Here is a 20,243-nt window from a genome sequence, read left to right as displayed (position 1 = left end):
TTCCTGTGCGCGACGAGCCACAGTTCCGCCGGCGCGCGGCGGGCGGGGGACACGGGGGATACGGGGCCAACGGGCGGGCGGCGCGAGGCGGCGGGCGAGGCCGCGCAGACCCCGGCCTCCGGCCTCCTGGCCTCCCCGCCGCCCTGGCCTGGGGGCGTGGGCCGCGCCCGCCCGCTCGGGGTCGCCTCCAGGAGCGGCAGGGACTGTCCAGAGCGCGGCTCTGGCGGGGATCGCCTTCCAGACCCACGTGCGGCTCTCTGACTTATTTATTGTGGCCCGGGCTGGCGACATGGTATCGATACCTGACTCCCAGGGCCGGCGCCCCAGAGCTGGCCTCCGGAACAGCACCCCCTCCCCAAGCCGCAGTCACTGACCACTGTCCCCTCCTGGCCCAAGACTGCGCCCGGGGAGCCGCCGCCTGCCTTCTCTGATACCTGGCCGGCAGGACGGTCCTACCAGCAGGCCAGGGAGCCCTTCAGGCCCGCGGCACACAGGGCCCAGGACAGGACCTGCCTGCAGGGCTCATCCAAGGAGAGGGCCATCTGCCCTCCCCTGGCTCCGCTTCTACCGAGTGGACCCGGCCCTGCTTCAGTGCCCAGGTCCTCACTGGATTTTCTGAGCTTGGACCGGCTTCAAACTGATTGAAGACACCTAGAGCTTGTACTGTTCGGCTGAGCCTCCTTTTAAGCCTCTTCAAATTTTTTCAGAAAATACCTGAGTAGAAAAAAGTGAGTCACCTGTCCTACTCAAAATTCCCCTCCTCCTGGAAAAGCAGCTGTGGTTTGCATGGTTCATGGAAATTCAATATTTCAAAACCCTGATCCCCGCCTTCCATGGTAAGTGATCCAGCCCTCGGATAAATTCCCACAGGCACCTGCAGGCTGACTAGGAGGATGTGCTGACTTGGGAGTGTTACCTGTAATTACAAAACACCTGGAAGTAACCAAGGGCACCTGGTTAAATAACCCCAGAATGTTCACTTCATACTTTAACTTAGAACATTTTAATGTAATGCTGTGTGCACTGATACAACATAATCTCCAAAGTTTGCTGAATTAAAAATAAAAAGAGCAACAGATACACAATGATCCACTATGTTAAAAAACAGTCTATGCCGCTGTCCAGGAAGCTACTGAAAGGATGAACATGAGGAAAATTGATGGGCAGGTGTAAACTTCTTATTATATACCAGAGAGTGATGTTAGACTTAAGGAAACATTTTACAGTCACTTTTTCAAACTAGTTAAAGTGCATCTCATTACTTTGACATTTGATGCCCCTTCACTTTGCGTTGATGGAGTAACCCTCCTGGATGTAATCGGATCTCTGTTGGGTTAGGAGGTGTGTCCTTCAGACCTGCGCAGACTTTCCCCCTGGGAAGCTGCAGTGGGACACATACACATTGGAAGGGGGGCGTGGAGGACACCTCCATGGGCTCTACCAGGTGCCTGTGCTTCAGCTCATGACTTCTGCTCAGTCATGCACCTGCCCAGAGAGTGTGCACGTGTCTGCATGGGGCATTCCACTTGGCACAGCAAGGACGCAAGGTGGAGGCTTCTGAAATCCTGCTGTGCATGTAAGGAAATGCCTGCTGCTCCTTGGTGTCCCCCAGCGCCCAGCCTGGCTGTCCCCAGTGCACCCACTGCTCATGGACACTTCCTGTTAGGGGAGAAACTCGGGTTCTACACAGAGCAGGCCCACGAGCCAACGGGGCACAGCAGACACCAAATGATGGGTCACTCGAGACCCCTAAGACTGGACATGGTGTCACCCTGACCCCTTCACCTGGTCCCTACCATGAGCCTTGCCCAGGAAAACCACCACCGTGATGACCTTCCAAAAGTCTGTCCTCAGGCTTTAGCAGAGTGCCATTTCTCCTGCCCGAAAGTCCCACTCCAAGCTGACACTGTGAAACTGCCGTGTGACAGGACCTTGGTCTAGAAGAAGGTCTATGCTTGCCCAGCTCTGCCCCTGAACTGCTCCTGGCTGGTCAGGGACCTGGGCTCTCAGCCATCTGACCCCTGTGGCTGCCATGACCCTGTCCTAGCCTTTCTGAAACCTCTATCTGTAACTGTGTGAAACGTCACGTGTGACTGCAGCGTGACAGATATTGGAGAGCACCTGGGATTGCCTGTCCCACAGGTGACCCGCAGGGAAGGCGGTGACCCTGGAAGTTTATTGTTATTCCGTAAGTTCTGACAAATGTGTTTCATCTCTGTTAATGACAGAGCAGGCTGCTGACAGGTCCCCAGATTCTCATGTTTAAAATGGGGGGGGGCAGGAGGTGAGCTAGGGGATTTCTCAAGGCGCAAGAAGGAGGACAGCACCTGAGTCCTCCCTGTTCAGTTTGGCTCTAGTTCTCAGAAGGTGATTTTCTGGTGTTTCGTTTCACAGACAAGTAAACTGAGTCTGCGAGGAACCCCACACCCACACCCCAAGGCCAAATTGGGGTGGTCTCCCAGTTCCAAGGTGGCCTCTCTGGAGAGGTTTCCCATCAAGCCCTGTCTAAGGGCTTGTGCCACGGTCTGGCTCCTGGAGAGTCCAGAGGGAGGACAGGCCATGGCCAGTCGCAGTAAGGACCCCCAGGAGCTGCTGCTGCTGGGGAACTGAGCACCAAGGCTCAGTGCTGGCCTGAGACCTCACACAAGGGAGTGACCCACAAGGGTCAAGTCTCCTTTCTGTGAAATGAGGAGGCTCCCAGCTCAGAAGGGCCCAGAGAGCCCTTGACCTTCCGGTAAGTCCAGGGTTGAGAAAGCCTCAGGTCAATGGCCCCAGGGCAACCCCAGCATGGGGACCCCATCACAAGTGGAGAGACATCGGTTCTCCAATTAATTCGGGTCGGGAAAGCGACCACAGGGTCCTTCAGGAGACAGACTGTTTTAAACATAGACCTGCACAGAGGCAAAGGCTGTAGGTGGGAGCTTTTTTGCAGCAAAGAGTTTGGAGACCCCGAGCTAAGCCCTTGCTCACGGAGTGATTCTGAGAACGTCTGTGCAGTGTGGACCCCCCAGCGGGACAAGACGGCCTTGGCCAGCCACACCCAGCGGCCAGTTGAGAACACAGGAGTGACCCACGTGGGCCGAGGCCAGGGCCACCGTCTTGTGCACGAAGCCAGACTCCCACCCAGAGCAGACCCAGACAAACAGAAAAGCCCCAGGTTCGAGTCCAGGCTCCACCTCCCAGGGTGAAGCGGGAGAACAGAAAAGCGCCGCGGTGCTGCCAGGCTGTGGGCCTCGACCTCCACGGGCACAGGCCAGGGCAGGTGAGCGCTGAAGCTCCCGCCAGCAGGGCCCAGGGTGACTGGAGAGAGGGGGCCAGTGGGCAGAGGCCAGGCCAAGGGGCAGGGCCCAGAAGACAGGATGAGGCTGCAGGCTCACAGCGCTGCCCCGGGCTGCCCCGGCCCGTCAGGGACAGGTGAGCTCCCTTGGCAGGACCCCGGAGGTCTTCCCCAGGACCGCGGGTCTGAGGCGCCACCTGCCTGACCGACCCTCCTCCCCTCCTCGTCTCTCGCAGGCCTCACCAGACCCCAGGCCCTGTGCCCCCGAACCCTGCTCCGCTCCGTGTCTTTTGCCCCGAGCCCCCGCCCCCGCCGCAGCACCCCGAGCCTTCTCCCCGGGAAGGCTGCTCCGGCAGGGCACGCGGAGGGGCGCTTCCATGTGCTGCATCCTTCTGGACCCAAGACCCACAACCACCCCTGAGGGGCAGCCAGGGAGTCCCAGCTCCCCAGGAGGCAGGAGCCCCGGGGGCTTCCCTGGGCAGCCTCCGCCGCAGGTACCCTCCCCTCTTCCCTCCCGCCCCCACCCCACCTGGACGTGCGTGAGCAAGCACAACTGTAGCCAGGTGTGGCCGCACTCACCTGTGATCCCTGCTACGCAGGAGGCTGAGGGAGGAGGATCACAAGTTCAAGGCCAGCCTGGGCAACGTAGTGAGGCCAGGGATGTAGCTCAGTGATAGTGTGCCCCTAGATCCAATCCCCAGTACCAAAAATGAAATAAAAGTTTAAAAAGAGAAACTTTATTACTATTTTGACACAAATATTCTCCGGTATTCTCTGGGGGTTAAAAATATAGACAAGGTGTTTCTAAAAATTCACTGCTCAGACTGATGTTTTGATGCACGTAGGAGAAGCCCAACCCATTCACAGACCCTGCACCATCCAGCTCCCAGGAAATGGGAGACAGAGGCACTTTGCACCTTGGGGATAGAAGCAAGCTCCCGGGAAAGCCAGGGCCGCGCTGGTCTGCACGTCCACACGCACGGCCAGGCGGCCACGCAGCGTCAGGGCCTCTCGAGAGAATCTGGGAGGAGTACGTACCTTCACTGCCCCTCGGGACAGGGCACTCACCGGCCAGCCAAGTGGACCGGCCTCAGTCAAGGTTTTCTGTCTGATCAGAGGGGGTCGACGCGCGGGCCTGGCAAGGGTCACCAGGCCTCTGGGAGTGTGCGGTGAACTCACCCTGGGAGGTCCACGCGAGGTCTCTCATCCACAGAGCCACCTCCTAGAGAGCCACCCACCAGTCTGCCGGGCCCTCACCCATACTCCCCTCTGTGTAGCAGCCCACCTCCAGGGAGGGAGCGTCCTGTCCTGGCCCTGCTGTGCCCAGCCCCTAGGCAGAGTGTGGCTCCCGGAGGCCCATTCTTCATGCGCTGCCAGGACAAAACAAACTCCCGCTTCTGCGGAGACCTCGGGAGGCCCCACCCCTGGGGACAGGTGATTCTTAATTTGTTTATGTGCTGTGTGTGAGTTTTTCAGGGCTGCTCTGAGAAGGGACACAGGCCCGGCTTTCACAAGAGGCTGGTGTCCTCTCCATCCCAGAGGCTGGCAGGCTGAGGTCAAGGTGACTGCGGGCGGATCCCTGCGGGGATCTTTCCTGAGCTCATACAGGTGTCTCTCCATGTGTGATCCAGGGTGCTTAACCCCTGAGCCACCTCCCAGCACTTACTTTCTATTTTGAAACAGGGTCCCCCGAAGTTGCTTCGGGCCTCGCCAGGTTGCTGAAGCTGGCTTTGAACTCGTGACCCTCCTGCCGCAGCCTCCCAAGCAGCTGGGACCAGGCGTGTGCTACTGTACCCGCCTAATCTTCTTATAAGGACACCAGTCTGCTGGATCAGGGCCACCCTGATGACCTCACTTTAACTTAATCACCCTGCAAAGGCCCTGCCTCCGTGTCCAGCCACATGCCGAGATCCCGGGGTCAGGACACACCAGCTTGGCGGAGCCCCACGGCCCCACAGGCTCACTGTGGTGCACGTCCTGTCTCTGCGGGGACCACGGGGGTTATGTAATGCCAAAGGCTCCTTAAGGTAAATACAGCGATGCGGCGCGGGAGCCGGGCTGCTGTAAGCTCCCGTGGACAAGGGAGACGCCATGGGCCGGGTCAGCCACAGGCTCGCCTGGTTACCACTGTCCCTGCCTCCCCTGCAGCTGGGACTTACAGCTCCTGCCACCTCCTGGGGACAGAACCTAAAGGAACTTCGGATCTGGAGGGAGAGAAGCCGAGGGTCAGGCCTGCTCTGCCTCTGTCCATGCCTTCTTCAGAAAGAGCCCTGCCCTATGAACCTGAGCGACCACATCAGGACAGGCAGTGATGATGGCGTGACAGCAGTTGGCCTGTGCTGCATGTACTGCACGCACAGCACCATGCTAAGTGCTTTTCACATGATCTTCCAGCGCTCAGGGAGGGATGGTTATTCTTCCTGGTTTTCAACTGAGGATGCACAGAGAAGCTAGGTAACTTGCCTGAGGTCACACAGCTGGAAAATGTCCCTTCAGCCATGAAGTGTCTTTATTCAGTCCCTGGTAAATAATTTGAGTAAAAACAGAAAGGAAGGCCCACCTCCTGCTGTGCCCAGCTAAAGGCTGGCCAGGGAAGACTGGCTCCCAGTCTGAGGGGAAAGGCCTGGGCTGGGGAGTGGTCAGAGGTAGAAGCCCCTGCCGCAGAGAGGTTGGCCTGCACCGTCTCAAAGTTCAGGTGAGGCTGAGTCTGTGGGCAAGAGGGACACCTGAGCAAGTGTGTGCCCGTCCTGTCTGGGTCCCTCTTCCTGGGGACTGCACCCTCTGGCTCCTGCACAGCCCGCTCCCTCAGCGGCCAGTCTCAACCTCACAGTCTGCCTCCCTGGCAGTGGCTTGGCCTCCAAGGACAGGCACTGGACCCCCTGCTCTCAGGTCGTGAGGCTGAGTGAGACAGGAAGGGAGTCTGAATGGGCAGCAGCTGTCCCCACCCAGGGCAGTGCACCGTGGGCACTGTGGGCCGAGAGTGGCCGGTGCTGGAAGGAGGAAGGGAAGAGGAGGAGGAAGGAGAGAGGAAGCCCCCCCCAGGTCCAGCACGGGCCCACTGAGTGTGCAGCACAGCTGGACCCCCAGGAGCTGGGATCTGGGCCTGAACTCTGCTTGGTCACCTGGCAGTGGCCTGCTGAGAGCAGCCGCTCCTCAGTGCAGTCAACAAACCCTAGTTCCCAGCCTGTGTGACCGGGAGGCTGTGACGTTTCTAAATGCACCAGAGGAGACTAGGTTTGGATTTGCAAGAGTGGCCCTGCTGCAGAGGCCAGTGCCATGCGACCCGCGGCTCCCAGCTGATGCTGCCCATGACCTTGCTGGATCCGCACTGCGAGCGCCTGCTCCCGCCTCCTGCCCAGAGCACAGCTGGGCAGCTGCAGGGCTTGCCCTCTTGAAGCCTGGCCAGTGAGCGCCGAGTGCCTGTGGGGGTCTGCTTCCCTGCAGGCTGGTGTACCCTTCCCACTGCTGTGCCCCACATCCTGCCTCCACCTTCCTGGATGCTGGACCTGCCTGGGGGCCTGTCCCCTCTCTGGCTGAAACCCTTGCACCAAAGCCTTCCTATGCCTGCCGTTCCCAGGGCCTGTGGCCCTCCATCCCGAAGCCATGAGGTAGAGACACCCGTGCACATGTCTACACGGCATCAGCTCCACGGTCCTTCTGGGGAGCTCCTTCCCACCATGGCCATCACCCTGGGAGATTCAGCTCCTTCCACAGAGTGGGCGTGGGGGAATCCTCCCCTTCACCTGGGGCCTGGGCTGCTCCTGTGATGCACGATTTGCTTTGGCCAATGATACCATTCAAAATGGTGAAAAAGAGCCAGGCTTGGTGGTGCACACCTGTGATCTCAGCAACTCAGGAGGCTGAGGCAGGAGGATCCCAAGTTCAAGGCCAGCCTCAGCAACTTGGCCAGATCCTGCCTCAAAATTTAAAAAAAAATTAACAAGGTAGGGAGGTAGTTCCATGGTCAATGCCCCTGGGTTCAATGCCCAACACAGGAAAAATGGAAGGAGGAAGGAAAGGAGAGAAGGAAGGAGGTGAGGAAGGAAGGAGGGGAAGAGAGAAGGAAGGGAGGGAGGGAGGAAAAAGGAAGGAGAGAAGGAAGGAAGGAGGGAAAGGAGGGAGGGAGGGAGGGAGGAAGGAGGGAAGGGAGGGAAAGGAGGGAAGGGAGGGAGGAGGAAGGAAGGAGAGAAGGAAGGAAGGAGGGAAAGGAGGGAGGAAGGAAGGAAGGAAGGAGGAAGGAAGGAAGGGAAGGGAGGGAGGGAGATGGGAGGGAGGGAGGGAGGGGGAGGGAGAGAGGAAGGAGGGAAGGGAGGGAGGAAGGAAGTAGGGAAGGGAGGGAGGAAGGAGGGAAGGGAGGGAGAGATAGGAGGGAAGGAGGGAAGGGAGCGAGGAAGGAGAGAAGGGAGGGAGAGAGATAGGAGGGAAGGAGGGAATGGAGGGAGGAGGAAGGAGGAAGGGAAGAGGAGGAGGAAGGAGGGAGGAGGAGGAGGAGGAGGGAGGGAGGAGGAGGAGGGAGGGAGGAGGAGGAGGAGGGAGGAGGGGGGAGGAGGAGGAGGGAGGGAGGGAGGAGGAGGAGGAGGGAGGGAGGAGGAGGAGGGAGGGAGGAGGAGGAGGGAGGGAGGGAGGAGGAGGAGGAGGAGGGAGGGAGGGAGGAGGAGAAGGGAGGGAGGGAGGAGGAGGAGGAAGGAGGAAGGGAAGAGGAGGAGGAAGGAGGGAGGAGGAGGAGGGAGGGAGGGAGGAGGAGGGAGGGAGGGAGGAGGAGGAGGGAGAGAGGGAGGAGGAGGAGGGAGGAGGAGGAGGAGGGAGGAGGAGTAGAAGGGAGGAGGGGGAGGAGGGGGAGGGAGGGAGGACAGGGCGGCGCTGCGCTGGGTGTGTTCAGGGATGTCCACGCTGAGAACCACAGCAGTGACCTTAGAGTGTGTGCTGGGGCCTGTGCTCCTGGGAACCTGTGGCCGCCCTGGGAGGAAGCCTGGGCTGGCCTGGGGGACGAAGAGGGGACAAGCTTGGCTGGTTGGGCTCACAGACCGGTCTCCCTCCAGTGGGGTCTCATCTGTCCCTGAGAGCCCACCGTGTCACCCTGAGCCCTACCCCTTTGTCACTCTGCAGCGGAGGTGAGGCTCGCTCTGCCTGGTCCGGATCCAACAGGAGGCAAGCCCAGGTGTGCGGGGAGCACCTCGTTGGCAGAGGACATCGAGGACAGACTGCGGGATCCCAGACCTCGCTGAGCCACGGTGCCTTTGTGGTTTTGCGTCAGAGAGGATAAATCGCAGGCCCCGGGTGGGCTTCGTTGGCTTTGTGTGCAGCTGGGCCTGAGGCTCCTTCAGCCCCGTAGTGCCCCGCCCCTGCCACCCTGCTCTCCTGCCTTTGGAGACAGTACCCTGCGGGGGACAGAGCCAAGTTAAGGACCAGGGCCGACCGCCCTGCTCCAAGCTGGAACCCGGGTAGGGGTTCAGCATGGCGCCTGGCCCTCTGAGGGCTGGTCCTTCAGGCACATGCACCATGGGCAACCAGAGACAGTGTCCCAAAGGAGGGCCCGAGGCAGTGAGAGCGGGCAGGGAAAGATGGAGACCCACCCACGGGCACAGTCTCTCCCTGTGGAAGAGACATAACGGAGCCTTGGAGGGTGGCCAGGGACCTACCAGATGGCTGTGCTGGGCTGGAAAGGACAGCAGAGGTGGGACCAGGCCGTGAGGCCAGGGCAGGACAGGCTTCGGAGCAGGTCCTCGTGGCCAAGCTGTGTCCCAGGGGGAGCCCACAGACGCAGGCCACCCTGCCTCTCGGTCAACAAGGACCAGAGCTGACGGCCAGGCACCACCCCAGGCTCCAGCTCAGACCTCTGCAGTGGCCCTGAGGAGAGGCCAGCTGAGCCCTGAACCCCTGGGGCTTCAGAAGGGCCCCCATGCTGACCGGCCCTGGGCCAGGGCGACTTCACTTCCTGGGACGACCAGGAAGCCGCCCGAATGCAGCCACAGGGGCTGAGGTGCCCCTGGACTCTGCTTCAGACAGTGTCCTCGGGAAGTGTCCTCTCCCAGGCCTGCTGCCCCTTCCTGGGCCGCCCCTCGCTTCCTGACTCCTTGGGCCTCCTGCTCCTTCCCGTCCGCGCTGAGCCTTCCAACGTGAAGTTCTGCAGGGACCACTCCATTCCCCACACCACAGCCCCCTGGGGCCTGTGAGGCTGCTGAGGTCCCATCCGCAGGGTGAGGCTGGCCTTGGTGGAGGACCCAGGGAGAATCCTCGTCTGCAAGTCAAGAGGGCTCTGGAGGAACCTGCCCCCCCGCACCCTGAGCTCTGTCTTCCAGCCTCCTGCAGCGAGACAGCGACTGTGCTTTCAGCCCCGCTGAGGGTCTTGGTCAGATGCACACGTCCAGCCCTCCCAGCTCAGCAGCCTGCCTTTCCTCACTGGGGGAGGCCTGCCCACTGGCACCACAGGCGGCCTGTGCTCACTACGTGGGTTTGAGTGGCAGGTGCTTTCCTCCCTGGGCACCTGTGAGGGCCACACTGAGCCACAGCACTCCAGGCAAAACCCGCCTGCTCTCCAGCCCACCTGTGTCCCCAGGCCTGTTCTGGATGGCGGACTCCAGCTAGGGCCTGCGTTCCCAGCACCCGGCCTTTGTGATCCTCACTCTGACTTAGGGCTAGGAACTGACCCCACAGTGCTCTCCCCAACTCAACTTGGCCTTTGTGTGTTCAAAATTACAGCCAAATGCCAATAATCAAGTTACTGTGTTTGCAATGCTGTAGTCTTTGCTAGTGGGCCTCTTGCACACTTTTTGGGGGGTGTGGTTACACTTTCTGCAAATTAGCGGAGTATGTAAAAGGGTCAGGATGTTTGAAACCCTTGAGAATTGTTGTCAAGCCATTCAAAAGCAATCTTCTTATACAGATTAAAATGCTAATTGCAAATAATCATCTACTAAGATAATCGACACTATTATGCCAGACTGAATTTCTGTTGGTGTCCGAAATGAGTAAACTGCCTTCTTCAGTCTTCCTGCTGATCCCCAGGGTGACAATGGCCCTTCTCAGGAGCCCACGCAGGCTCTTTGCCTGCCCCTCTGCAATGTCTTCTCCTGCCTCCAGCCAGAGCATGAGGGTGCCCAAGACCTTCTGCAGCCCGTGGCCACCCTGCCTGGCCCAGGCCCAGGTCTGCATCTGGGTTGTGATGGACAGCCGTGTCTTGGCCGTGTCTTGGGGCAGATGTCTTACTCGGTGTGTGTCTGGGTTTTCTCGTTTTAAATGGGGCTAAGAACACTGCTGAGCTTGAGCATTTCTGTGAGGATCTAGGGTCTTCCTGTGCGGAGGAAGCGCTCCATGGGACCCAGGGGCTGGTGACGCTGTGGTGGGGAGGGCCTCCGGCTGCTGTTCCTCCTGCTTCAACATGGAAGGTCAGGGGCTACATCCGTGATTTAAAGAATTAGCCTGTTTGACTCTACAAAGCATTGGTTCTGAAGGTAGCTCCAGCCAGGCCCAAGAGCAAGACCTGGGCAGGATCCATGCAAATGACCTGTCCACCCCAGGCCTGCCAGAGCGGAGACCCGGGGAGGACCCAGCGGCCTGCCTTCCAGCGGGCCCTGCAGGAGTTCCGGGCAGCTCAGGTTTGAGGAACTGCGATAAAGGCTCTACCTTAAAAACAAATAAAAATGGCCCTCCCAGCTGGGCTGCAGGGTCCTGTGAGAGAAGGACGGGAAGATTTCTGTCCTGTCCCTTCCTCTACCAAGCAGCTCGCAGGCGCCTGCAGAAGCATAGGAAAGATATTTTCTTTTTTACCACTAACGAAAATGGTAAAAAAGAAAATGAACAGAAAAACTGTCATTGTCATCAAACTGCGTGTCAACCTAAGTAGGGGGAGTTAGTACCTCGAATATTACGGGTAAGAACAAGTTAACAGTGTGGCGTAAGACAGTGATCTAATTTCAGATTTTTTATGACATTGAGCTAGCAATGATATTTTGAGGGGTTTAAAAAGTTCTATGAGAGTCCTTAATAACTTTCTTTAATGTAGTAAAATTAGCTCTAATAATTATGTATGATTTATGGTTTTATCAACTTCAAAAATATCGATGTAGGTAGGCATTGTCTCATATTATTGAGGTTGAGAAGAGGTCTATCATGTTACATGTTTTTATTGAAGTATGTTATGGGCTATTGAGCTGATTTATTTATGGCAGTCTAATATTTTAAGGATAACTATTTCCAGAGTTATTTCTTTCAGTGATAAACTGTTGACAGGGGCTCCAAGTAAGGCCCTGTTTTAAAGTTTAAAGGCTTCCAAAAATCTGTTTATAACTTAGAAGAGGAGTAAAATCTTTAACTAGGAAGCTTGTTTTTCTTGTGGTAAGATTAGCATTTTATCTCTTTCTGTCTGTATCTTTAACTTTCTTTTCCTTCATTTGGGCCCCATTTAGCTCTGATGTAACATCTCAACTTTGCTAGAATTACGCTGACCTTTGTAAATCCCTTGCACTATCTAGGGCAAACTGGATAATAAACTCATCTTTAGAAAACGGGTGGCCCCTGTAAGTTTAAAGTGCTCTACTGTCTTTTTAAGTCTCTCTATGAAAATAGTAGGATTTTTCTAAAGGCTTACTAAAATCGTTCTTTATCTGTTGGATACCAATTTGTCCTGGGGAACTGTCTGTGCTCCAGACAAACTGTCAGAATTGTCCCTATTCTGTGTCACTGGGACACGGTTAAGAAATCTCCTTTAAAACTGTTTAAAGACAGCCTTCTATTTTAAAGTTTAGCTAAGTATTTCTCTAGATAAGGTTAGACATTGGCATAAATTTTGAAATATTACAATACATGAATCTGGATCTCTCGAAAATCTCCCCGAATTTGTTCTGGTTCATACTAGTTTTGAGAGGTCCCCTCTGATCTAAGTTCCCAGTGGCCATTTTGTAAGGTTTTCTCTTAACAGTAATTGAAACTGGATAAGAAAATGGGACATCTTTTATTAATCATTGCAATTTTAAGTGTATAGACTAGTGATTTATTTTGATATTATGTGTAAATGGATAAATTTAAAAAGAACCCTCAATCTTCTCCTGAGAGAAGGTCTCAAAAATATGCCTATACCTCAGAATATTATCCTTTAAATAGGTACCTCTTAATTGTCTTTTAGAAAACATGATTAAGGTCATTTCCCAGTGTAGGGAGGAATATACAAGTCTTACACTGTTTCATGAATTATAGGTCCAGTCAGAGAATTTATATAATGAATCTCCCACAAAGTTTGTAACTTTTATTGCTCAAAACTAATGTATTACCTTAATTTGGAGAGCTCCAGTTCTAATAAAATGCTCTCCCAGATCCCACAAACATCCAACAAACAGAAGTAATATCTGAGAATCAAAACTGGAATTTAAGCCAGCATTTTAAAATATTTATTGCACAATCAAGGATGTGAATTTCTACACTAAAATTAATCCTTGACTTAGACATTAAGAACCACTATGCAAATAAAGACCTTACTTAATGGAAACTTAACATTTTAATAATAGGTCATTATCAGTCAAAATATGGACAAAATCTTGGTTCATATTAGTATAATAAAATCAGGGGGGAAAGCCCGAAATATCCTAGAATTGATCAGTTCAAATCATCACAGTCAGTCCACTTCTATATGAATCTGTTTTCAATTGTGTTAGCTTTCTCTATCATTGGTCTAGATAATGATATAAGGATTTGCTTATTTAGGAAAATTCTTTTATCATAAAAATCTAGACTACAAAGAATCTGTTTACCCAAAGAGGATCTCTTTCTTCTCCTTAGGTTCTCCACTGTGTATTTCCTCTCTGTGGAAGTATCTTCTTTTTCTTTTCTAGAATTTTTTCTTTTGATTACACTTTGGAACAATTTCTATAAATCTTAGAATCTAAACAAATGATTGAACCTTGATAAGAAGAAATATCTCAATGAAAATATAGTTAAAGCCCGTGGACATTTCTGTTGACAAAATCATGTTTATCATCTTATAAAAATTTGTACAATAATTTGAGAATTAGAGATTACTTGATAGTTGTATTATCTCTGAAAGCAAATTTTTATAGAAAAATAAATTTATCTTGAATATTTTTAACTATAAAAGGCAGAGGGCTGGGGATGTGGCTCAAGCGATAGCGCGCTCACCTGGTATACATGGGGCGCTGGGTTCAATCCTCAGCACCACATAAAAATAAAATAAAGATATTGTGTCCACCAAAAACTAAAACAAAAAAAAAAAAGGCAGCGCATCAGATAAATGCATGTATAAGAAATATAAATCATGTGTTTTCTGTTGAAGGAAAATGATTAGAAGCAAATAGATACATATTAATCAAACAATTAGACATATATGTTAATTATTTTATGAATTAATGTCAATAGATTATCAAAATACCTGGAAAAATATGCATTAAGAATCAAGACATAGCTTACAATTATCTTATGAAACCATATGGTTCTTATAATATTTGGATCCCTTTTAATTTACTTCTAACTAGGGGTGCACCCTTATCTCTACGTGACATCACAAAATTTCTGTGTGCATATCCGTCTATATTCTGTATTTACATAGTTAGAAACCAAGAAGAATACGGTCATTTGATTGTCATGAAAGGTTGTGAAAAAAATCTTCTCAGATTGCCTGCCTTTAATTATCTCGTGGTGATCAAATGTACTCTTATAATCCTCAAAAATAAAACACAAGCAAACCTATGCCTCACTCATAAATGTGACATTGTCTCTGCCATTTTCCCTAATAATACAGCCCTAAAGAAATTCTAAGGGAAACTGTTGAGGGATAAAAATCAGATTATTTAGCTTTGAGAACACGTTAGGATTAGGGCAGCACCGTAGGAGCCTGGGAAATCAGATTGTGCCTGAGAAAGCCACTTTCCTCAGTATTCACAGTGGCACCTGAAGTAAGGCAGGCCCTGGGGAGCAGAGGTGTGAAGCAGGAAGTGCAGGTTAGTGCTGGGAGATGGGACCAAAGCCCTGGGTGAGCGGCAGTGGGAGGACCAATGGGAAGCCCGGGACAGTGTGGGCAGTGGGGCTCTGTGGCCATTTTGTCCCAGCGGGGGCTGGAGAACTCTTCTGGTTCTCCATAGTCCAAAGTCCAGCCGAGGTCTGCGTGTGGCTCCTGTTACCAGCAGGTCTGGCTGAACCCCTTCCTGTGGAGCTGGGAGGGTCTCTGCGGCTGCTGTTGGCCCGCAGGCTGCGCCTCGAGGCAAGCTGTGGTTGTCGTGGTAACCCTGGGTATCTGCACACTGCTGAGGCCGCCTTTTGCTGTCTGCTTCTTTGCCTGTCCCATGGCCACACCTGATTCCTGCAGCGAAAGTCCCCAGCACCACACTGACCCAGTGTCTGGTCACCACCCATGCCAGGCCCCGTGCCCTCACCCATGCCCGCACCTGTCCCTGGGCTGGGGCCTGCCCCCAGTGGACACACGGTTCAGCCAAGGCCAGCTCCACACTCGGCCATCGTCTGTGCCTGTGCTGGAGCAGGGCTTTTGCCTAGCGACTTGTGTCCATGTCCCCTGGGGTCATGGGCCCCATGTTTCCCCCGGCCTTCTGGCCAGGGGGTGTAAGGTGAGCATGTTTGCTGCCGCTTGGGCTCACCCTGCACCTTCGCCCTTGCCCTGCGCCCTGGAAAGTCAAGCGACCCCAGGGCTTTCCAGTTGGTCCCATTCTGTCCGATTTGTCCACTCTTCCCGAGCTGCGAGGTCCTTTTGCAGAACTATGGCAGGCAGGTGTTTTGCCGGGTTTCCTGCGGCCACGGGATGTCCGGATCTTGGCTGATCTGTTCCCGCTCAGAATCCCTGCAGGGCAGTGCCACTGGGTGCTTCCAGGTGCTTCCATGGCCCCTAGGACTCTGGACCCATAAGTGGGCGGCTGTCCTGCTTGCGCTGCCGCAGCTGGGCCTCCCTCTCTGCACTCTCCCTTCACAGCATAGGTACCCCAAGGCCCCCCAACTCAGAAGTGGGTTCCAGTGGCAGATGCTGGTGCCAGTGGGCATGCGTGGGTACCCAGGCCAGGCTATCTACAGGTTAAAAGCATTGCCAGTGGCAGGCTAGAGCCCTGCGGGTGTGTGTGTGTGTGTGTGTGTGTGTGTGTGTGTGTGTGTGCAGCTGAGTTACAGCTCACTGGATTTCAATTCTTGGTAAGGATGCAGAAAGAGGCTTAGCCGATTTATTTGCCCAATTCAGATTATCCAAGTAATTCTAGAAAGTAAGAATCAAATTTTTAAAATTTAAAGATACTTTACTTTTTTAGAAGCAGAGAACTTCTGGAATTTTAATGGCCCACAAATAAGGCAGTCTTTCCACTCTCCCTTCATCCTCGCCCATCACTTTCCAGTTCATGAATTCAAAGCTTCTCATCTAGAACATCGCAAAACACAAATCCACATTAGTTCCACAATAAGTCATAAAGAGCCTGCTTATGGGAGAGGGCTACACTCTAACCGTATATATTTTATCAGCTACCTTAAAACAGCCCCAGTGGGGCCTCCATTTATCACCATCTATCCTAGCTGGCCACCTATGCTGGGTTCACAAAATCTGACTATTCCAATAACTTAAGAAAATGGCGGAGAAAGCACACAAACTCACAGAAGTACCTTTTCAAAATCCAGGGGCATCTCTCCAAACTTAAGGGCCCACAGAAAGAGAAAGCGCCACTGGAATCCTTTATTCTTTTTTTAAATTTTATTTTTCTATTCTAATTTGTTATGTCTGACAGCAGAATGCATCACAATTCATATTACACTAGAGAGCCCATTTTTCATATCTCTGGTTGTGTATAGAGTATATTCACATCATCTGTGTCTTCATTCACGTACTTAGGGAAAAGATGTCCATCTCGTTCCTCCATCTTTTCTACGGGAATTCTTTAGTCTTATATTGGGGACACACAAGGGGAGTTTCCATGGAAGATGCTACCCCCAGAAAGGGCAAAGGGGTAGGATCACAGAGGAACAGGTGAGTTGGCTCAACCCTGCAGGTGAGCCTACTCCTGGAACCACCCCTCATTATCTGAGCAGGGGTAACGCCCAAGTCACTGCAGAATGAATAATTGTTCAGAACCCCTTGCTTCAGACTAAAGGCTGCTCCAGGGCAGCTCCGACAACCCTTGTCTCCAATAAGGTCGCCCTCTGACCCTGGGGGTCAGGGCTTCAACCTAGTGATGGGGGCACCATTAAATCCTAACCCCAGGGCTAGGGCTTGAATGGCGGGGTCTCTCCCAACATTCATGTGGCAACTCACCCCCAGCTAAATAAAACTGGCCATCTGCTTCAGGTTTGCCGCCCTCAAGGTCCTGCACTTCAAGGCTGGAGTCGGGAGGCATGCGGCAGGGAAGGAACCGGTACCCAGGTCCCTCGGATCCCGCTTGGCCCAGGCTGGAGGTTAAAGGCATTTTGGGATTGAAGGTGTGCAGAGGGCTGGCCGACCCCAGCGTGAGTGCTCACCTACAGAGGGGAGCGCAGGGGGGGCTGGCGACGCTGGTGGATGACCCATTCAGTGAACTCGTGGATGACCCATTCAGCCTCCGCAGTCCTGAAGCAGTTCTCCCCTGCCCCCATCTACCCTGCTGACCAGCCCCAGGTAGCTGTCTCACAGGACCCTCTCCAATGTGCTTTCCTAAAAGTGAGCTTTCCACAGGGGCCCTGGCTCCCCTTCCCCTGCCGGCCCTCCCTACCAGGGCTCTTGGGGTCTTCCTGCCCACCCCTGTCCCGCAGGTGCGCCTCCCTGGGGCCTCCCATGGACAAGGGCCTCTGCCCACTGGGAGCCACTACTTCCCAACCCACCATCATCAAACTCAAGGTCAGCAGATGCAGCAGCCCAGGCCTGTGGCACAGCACTCCTGGGGCTGCACTGGGGACAGACCCTGCCCGGGACCAGGAGGGCGCTCCCTGGGAACCCAGATATGGCAGCGATGATGGCCAGGCCTCTTGTACCACTGCTTCCAAATAAGCTCCATTTCACCAACGGCCCCGTCAGTCTTCTTGCATCTTACGGTTGGCCAGCTTTGTGGATTCTAGTCCTACACGTGGAGTCCCTGCCACAGTGACCACCGCAGGAGAGGAGCCAGATGACCCAGACCCTCAGTCCTCATCAGGGATCTTCTCCAGGCTCCCGGAGCCCAAGCCACCTGAGGTCTTCAGGTAAGAGCAACGGGGGGCCAAGGACTTTAATAAAAGGGAAGTAGTGTTTAACTTGCAGGGAAATAATATGTTCATCTCCACAACTACAGGGACTAGCCCAGGAGGAAAGAGTCAGTTCTCATCTCCAGGATACTCCAGCAGAAGAGAAAACGAGAGCCTCAGAGGGAAGACCCTCAGCACGCAGCCCCCCTGCCTGCTGCACCTGCCCCTCCGCAGTGGCCAAAGCCCTGTAGGGTCAGCTCCCCGAGACGGCCTTTGTTTGGGGGACAGTGTCTCCTCCTCTTCCAACTTCTCGGGCATCAGTTCTCCTACCTACTCTGGTCTCTGGAGTACTGGCTCTCGAGCAGCGAGCAGACGGAGCTGGGGCCAGGCGCCGCAGCCTGGGAGTGCGGCTGCCTAGCAGCAGGCGTTGCCATCATCATCATCGTCATCGCCGGCTGCTGAGGGCAGACGCCTCTGAGTCGGGGAGCCCACGGAGCCCACGGAGCCCTGCGGCTCAGCTGCCTCTGCTCCTCCGCGGCACGTCTCCCAGGGGCCCGCCGCAGACAAACAGGAACTCGCAGGGCGGCCAGTGCCCCCAGAGGCCATGGGCTCGTTCTCTGCTGATCAGAACAAGTATAAATAGCTGCCATTGTTTTATGGATGTTATTCTTTAGGGAAAAGCTAACACTTTAAAAGCTCATCAATCTAAAATTTAAGATTGAACGGACTAGGTGGGTAGGAGGTTTGAGTAAAGGTAAGAGAGATGGCTGAGCTGCTGGCCCCAGTGTCCTGGACCTTCACACGGCCTGGCCACCAGAGAGGGTCCTCTCCCCACACGCCTCGTGCTCCCTGCGGCACACGTGGTGGCAGTGTGCTTCCTGGGTGGCTAGGGCTTGGGCCTACACACGGGCCTGAGATCCACACAGAAGTGACATGGCCATGCCGGGGGCTGATGCCCAACCTGGCCCTCAAGTGCTCTGCTCCCTCTGCTGTGACAACTGACCACGGTCTCAAGAGCACTGTCCCTGAAAGCTGATAAGTGTCCCAGAGCTGCTCCAAGGAATTGTCACAGTCCAGGTGGCCTCGGGTGGGAAGGTGTTCTAGAGGCCAGAGGTCAGAAGTCAAAATGAAAAATGAAAGGGTGACGATGTGGCCCAGGGCAGAGCGCCCTGGATTCAATCCCCAGCACTGAAAAAAAGCCCGAAGATCAGCTTTCCCAGAATTCTGGAAATCAGCCCAGGGCTTCCGACGGCCGTGGAGCGTTCATTCAGGAAGAGCAGATGAGCTGGAAGGATCAGAGCCTCGCAGCTATTCAGCCCGATTCCTGCCGCCTCCCCAGAGGCCCTGGGAAGCAGCCAATGACCCCTGGAGGGGCAGGAGGGGCCAGCCCCCAGAGGCCCCGTCTGCCGACAGTGGGGTCGACCTGGCTGGCGCTCTGAAACGCCCACCCCTCGCCTGTCCTCCCCGGCCTGGACTCGGACGCCACTGGCAGTGGGTGGCTTTTCGCGGGGCGGCTGCTGAGGACCCTCAGCTGGCTGTTCAGTGTCACTGCGGCACAGGCTCCTGGGTGTGTGACCAGGAGACTAGGCCACGGACGCAGGGGCAGAGTGGCCTCTGTGGGGAGCCAGGAACCAGACCTGGCGTCACCAGCAGAAGGGAGCCAACCCCTGGGCGGCCAGCGGGTCCCCGAAGAAATGAGAAGGAGAAGTAGCGGGTTCTTCAGATGCCTGAAAAGGAGCGAATCTACACTCATGGGAGGCACCCCAGGGTGCTCGGAGGAGAGCCAAGGCCGCCAATGCCCACCAGGAAGCCCTCGCCCAGCGTGCGCAAGGCCCTGGGTTCCTTTTCTCCAGACAGAGAAAAGAGAGGGGGAGGGAGGGAGGGAGGTGGGACAGCAATGGCAAGTGGACAGCAATGGCAGGTCGACAGCCAATTCCGACCCCCACACCCCTGGTGAAGACCTGCCCCTGGGCAGCTCCAGATGCTGGGGGACGGGCAACAACAGGCGCTCATGTATCGCTGGTGGGATGCAGAAGGGCACCAACTCTCTGGAAGACAGCCTGGCAAGTGAACTCTTTCCATATACTCCAGGAGTCATGATCCTCAGGGTTTGCCCCGATGCACTGAAAACCTGTGTGTCGCAGCTTTGTTCATAACTGTCACTACTGGAAGCCACCAAGTACCCCCAGGAGGTGAGGGGATGAAGAAGGGTGGCCCATTCAGATAACGGAATACTACTCAGCACTAAAAAGAGGTGAACCCAGGGGTGCTTAACCACTGATCCATGTCCCCAACAATTTGTTTTTTGGTTTGGGTTTTTTTTAAATATTCTATTTAGAGACAGGGTCTCACTGAGTTGCTAATGCCTCACTGATCTGCTGGGGCTGGCTTGGAACTGTGAAAACACAGGGAGGGGTTTAGTTGCACATTATTAAGTGAGAGAAGCCGGTCTGAAAGCCCCACGTGGTTCCGTGGGGGTGGAAGAGCTTCACTTCCACACTCTTAGGGTCTCTGACTGGGCCTGGGACTAAGCGTCACTGACTCCAGCTGATATGGATGTTGTGGGGTTCACTCTGGGGCAGGGTGTGCGTGGCAGGAGACTCATGTGCATCTGCTGGGACGCGTGAAAACTCTGCTTCCTGTGAATCCTAAGCTGCTCTGGAGGTTGAAGAGGGGTGCTCTCCCACTGAGCTGATCTCCAGCCACTTGTTCTGTTTTTCATTCTGAGACAGGGTCTCTCGGAGTCGCCCAGCTGGCCGGCCTCACACTGCAATTCTGCCCCGGCCTCCCGAGTCACCAGGACAGAGGGGTGCCGCGGTGCCAGGCTCATCAAGTGTGTATT

General features: G+C 54.6%; 2 long non-coding RNA genes across 2 annotated transcripts; one reads left to right on the top strand and one right to left on the bottom strand.

Annotated features, from left to right (window-relative positions):
* The first annotated feature begins 30 nt into the window (after positions 1 to 30).
* LOC120890413 (uncharacterized) lies at positions 31 to 13,972 on the top strand. Its single transcript, XR_013437112.1, has 3 exons — positions 31 to 2,188; positions 4,961 to 5,731; positions 8,384 to 13,972. It is a non-coding gene; the product is annotated as an uncharacterized LOC120890413 (long non-coding RNA).
* Positions 13,220 to 19,117, bottom strand: LOC144376534 (uncharacterized). The gene is made up of 2 exons (XR_013437113.1): positions 16,521 to 19,117; positions 13,220 to 15,635 (listed from the first exon to the last, which is right to left on the bottom strand). It is a non-coding gene; the product is annotated as an uncharacterized LOC144376534 (long non-coding RNA).
* Between the last annotated feature and the right edge of the window lie 1,126 nt (positions 19,118 to 20,243).

The sequence above is a fragment of the Ictidomys tridecemlineatus genome, chromosome 3 (genome assembly GCF_052094955.1).
Source record: "Ictidomys tridecemlineatus isolate mIctTri1 chromosome 3, mIctTri1.hap1, whole genome shotgun sequence".
NCBI lineage: Eukaryota > Metazoa > Chordata > Mammalia > Rodentia > Sciuridae > Ictidomys > Ictidomys tridecemlineatus.
Note: the sequence above shows the minus strand (reverse complement) of the source record. Positions and strands in the feature narration are given on the sequence as shown.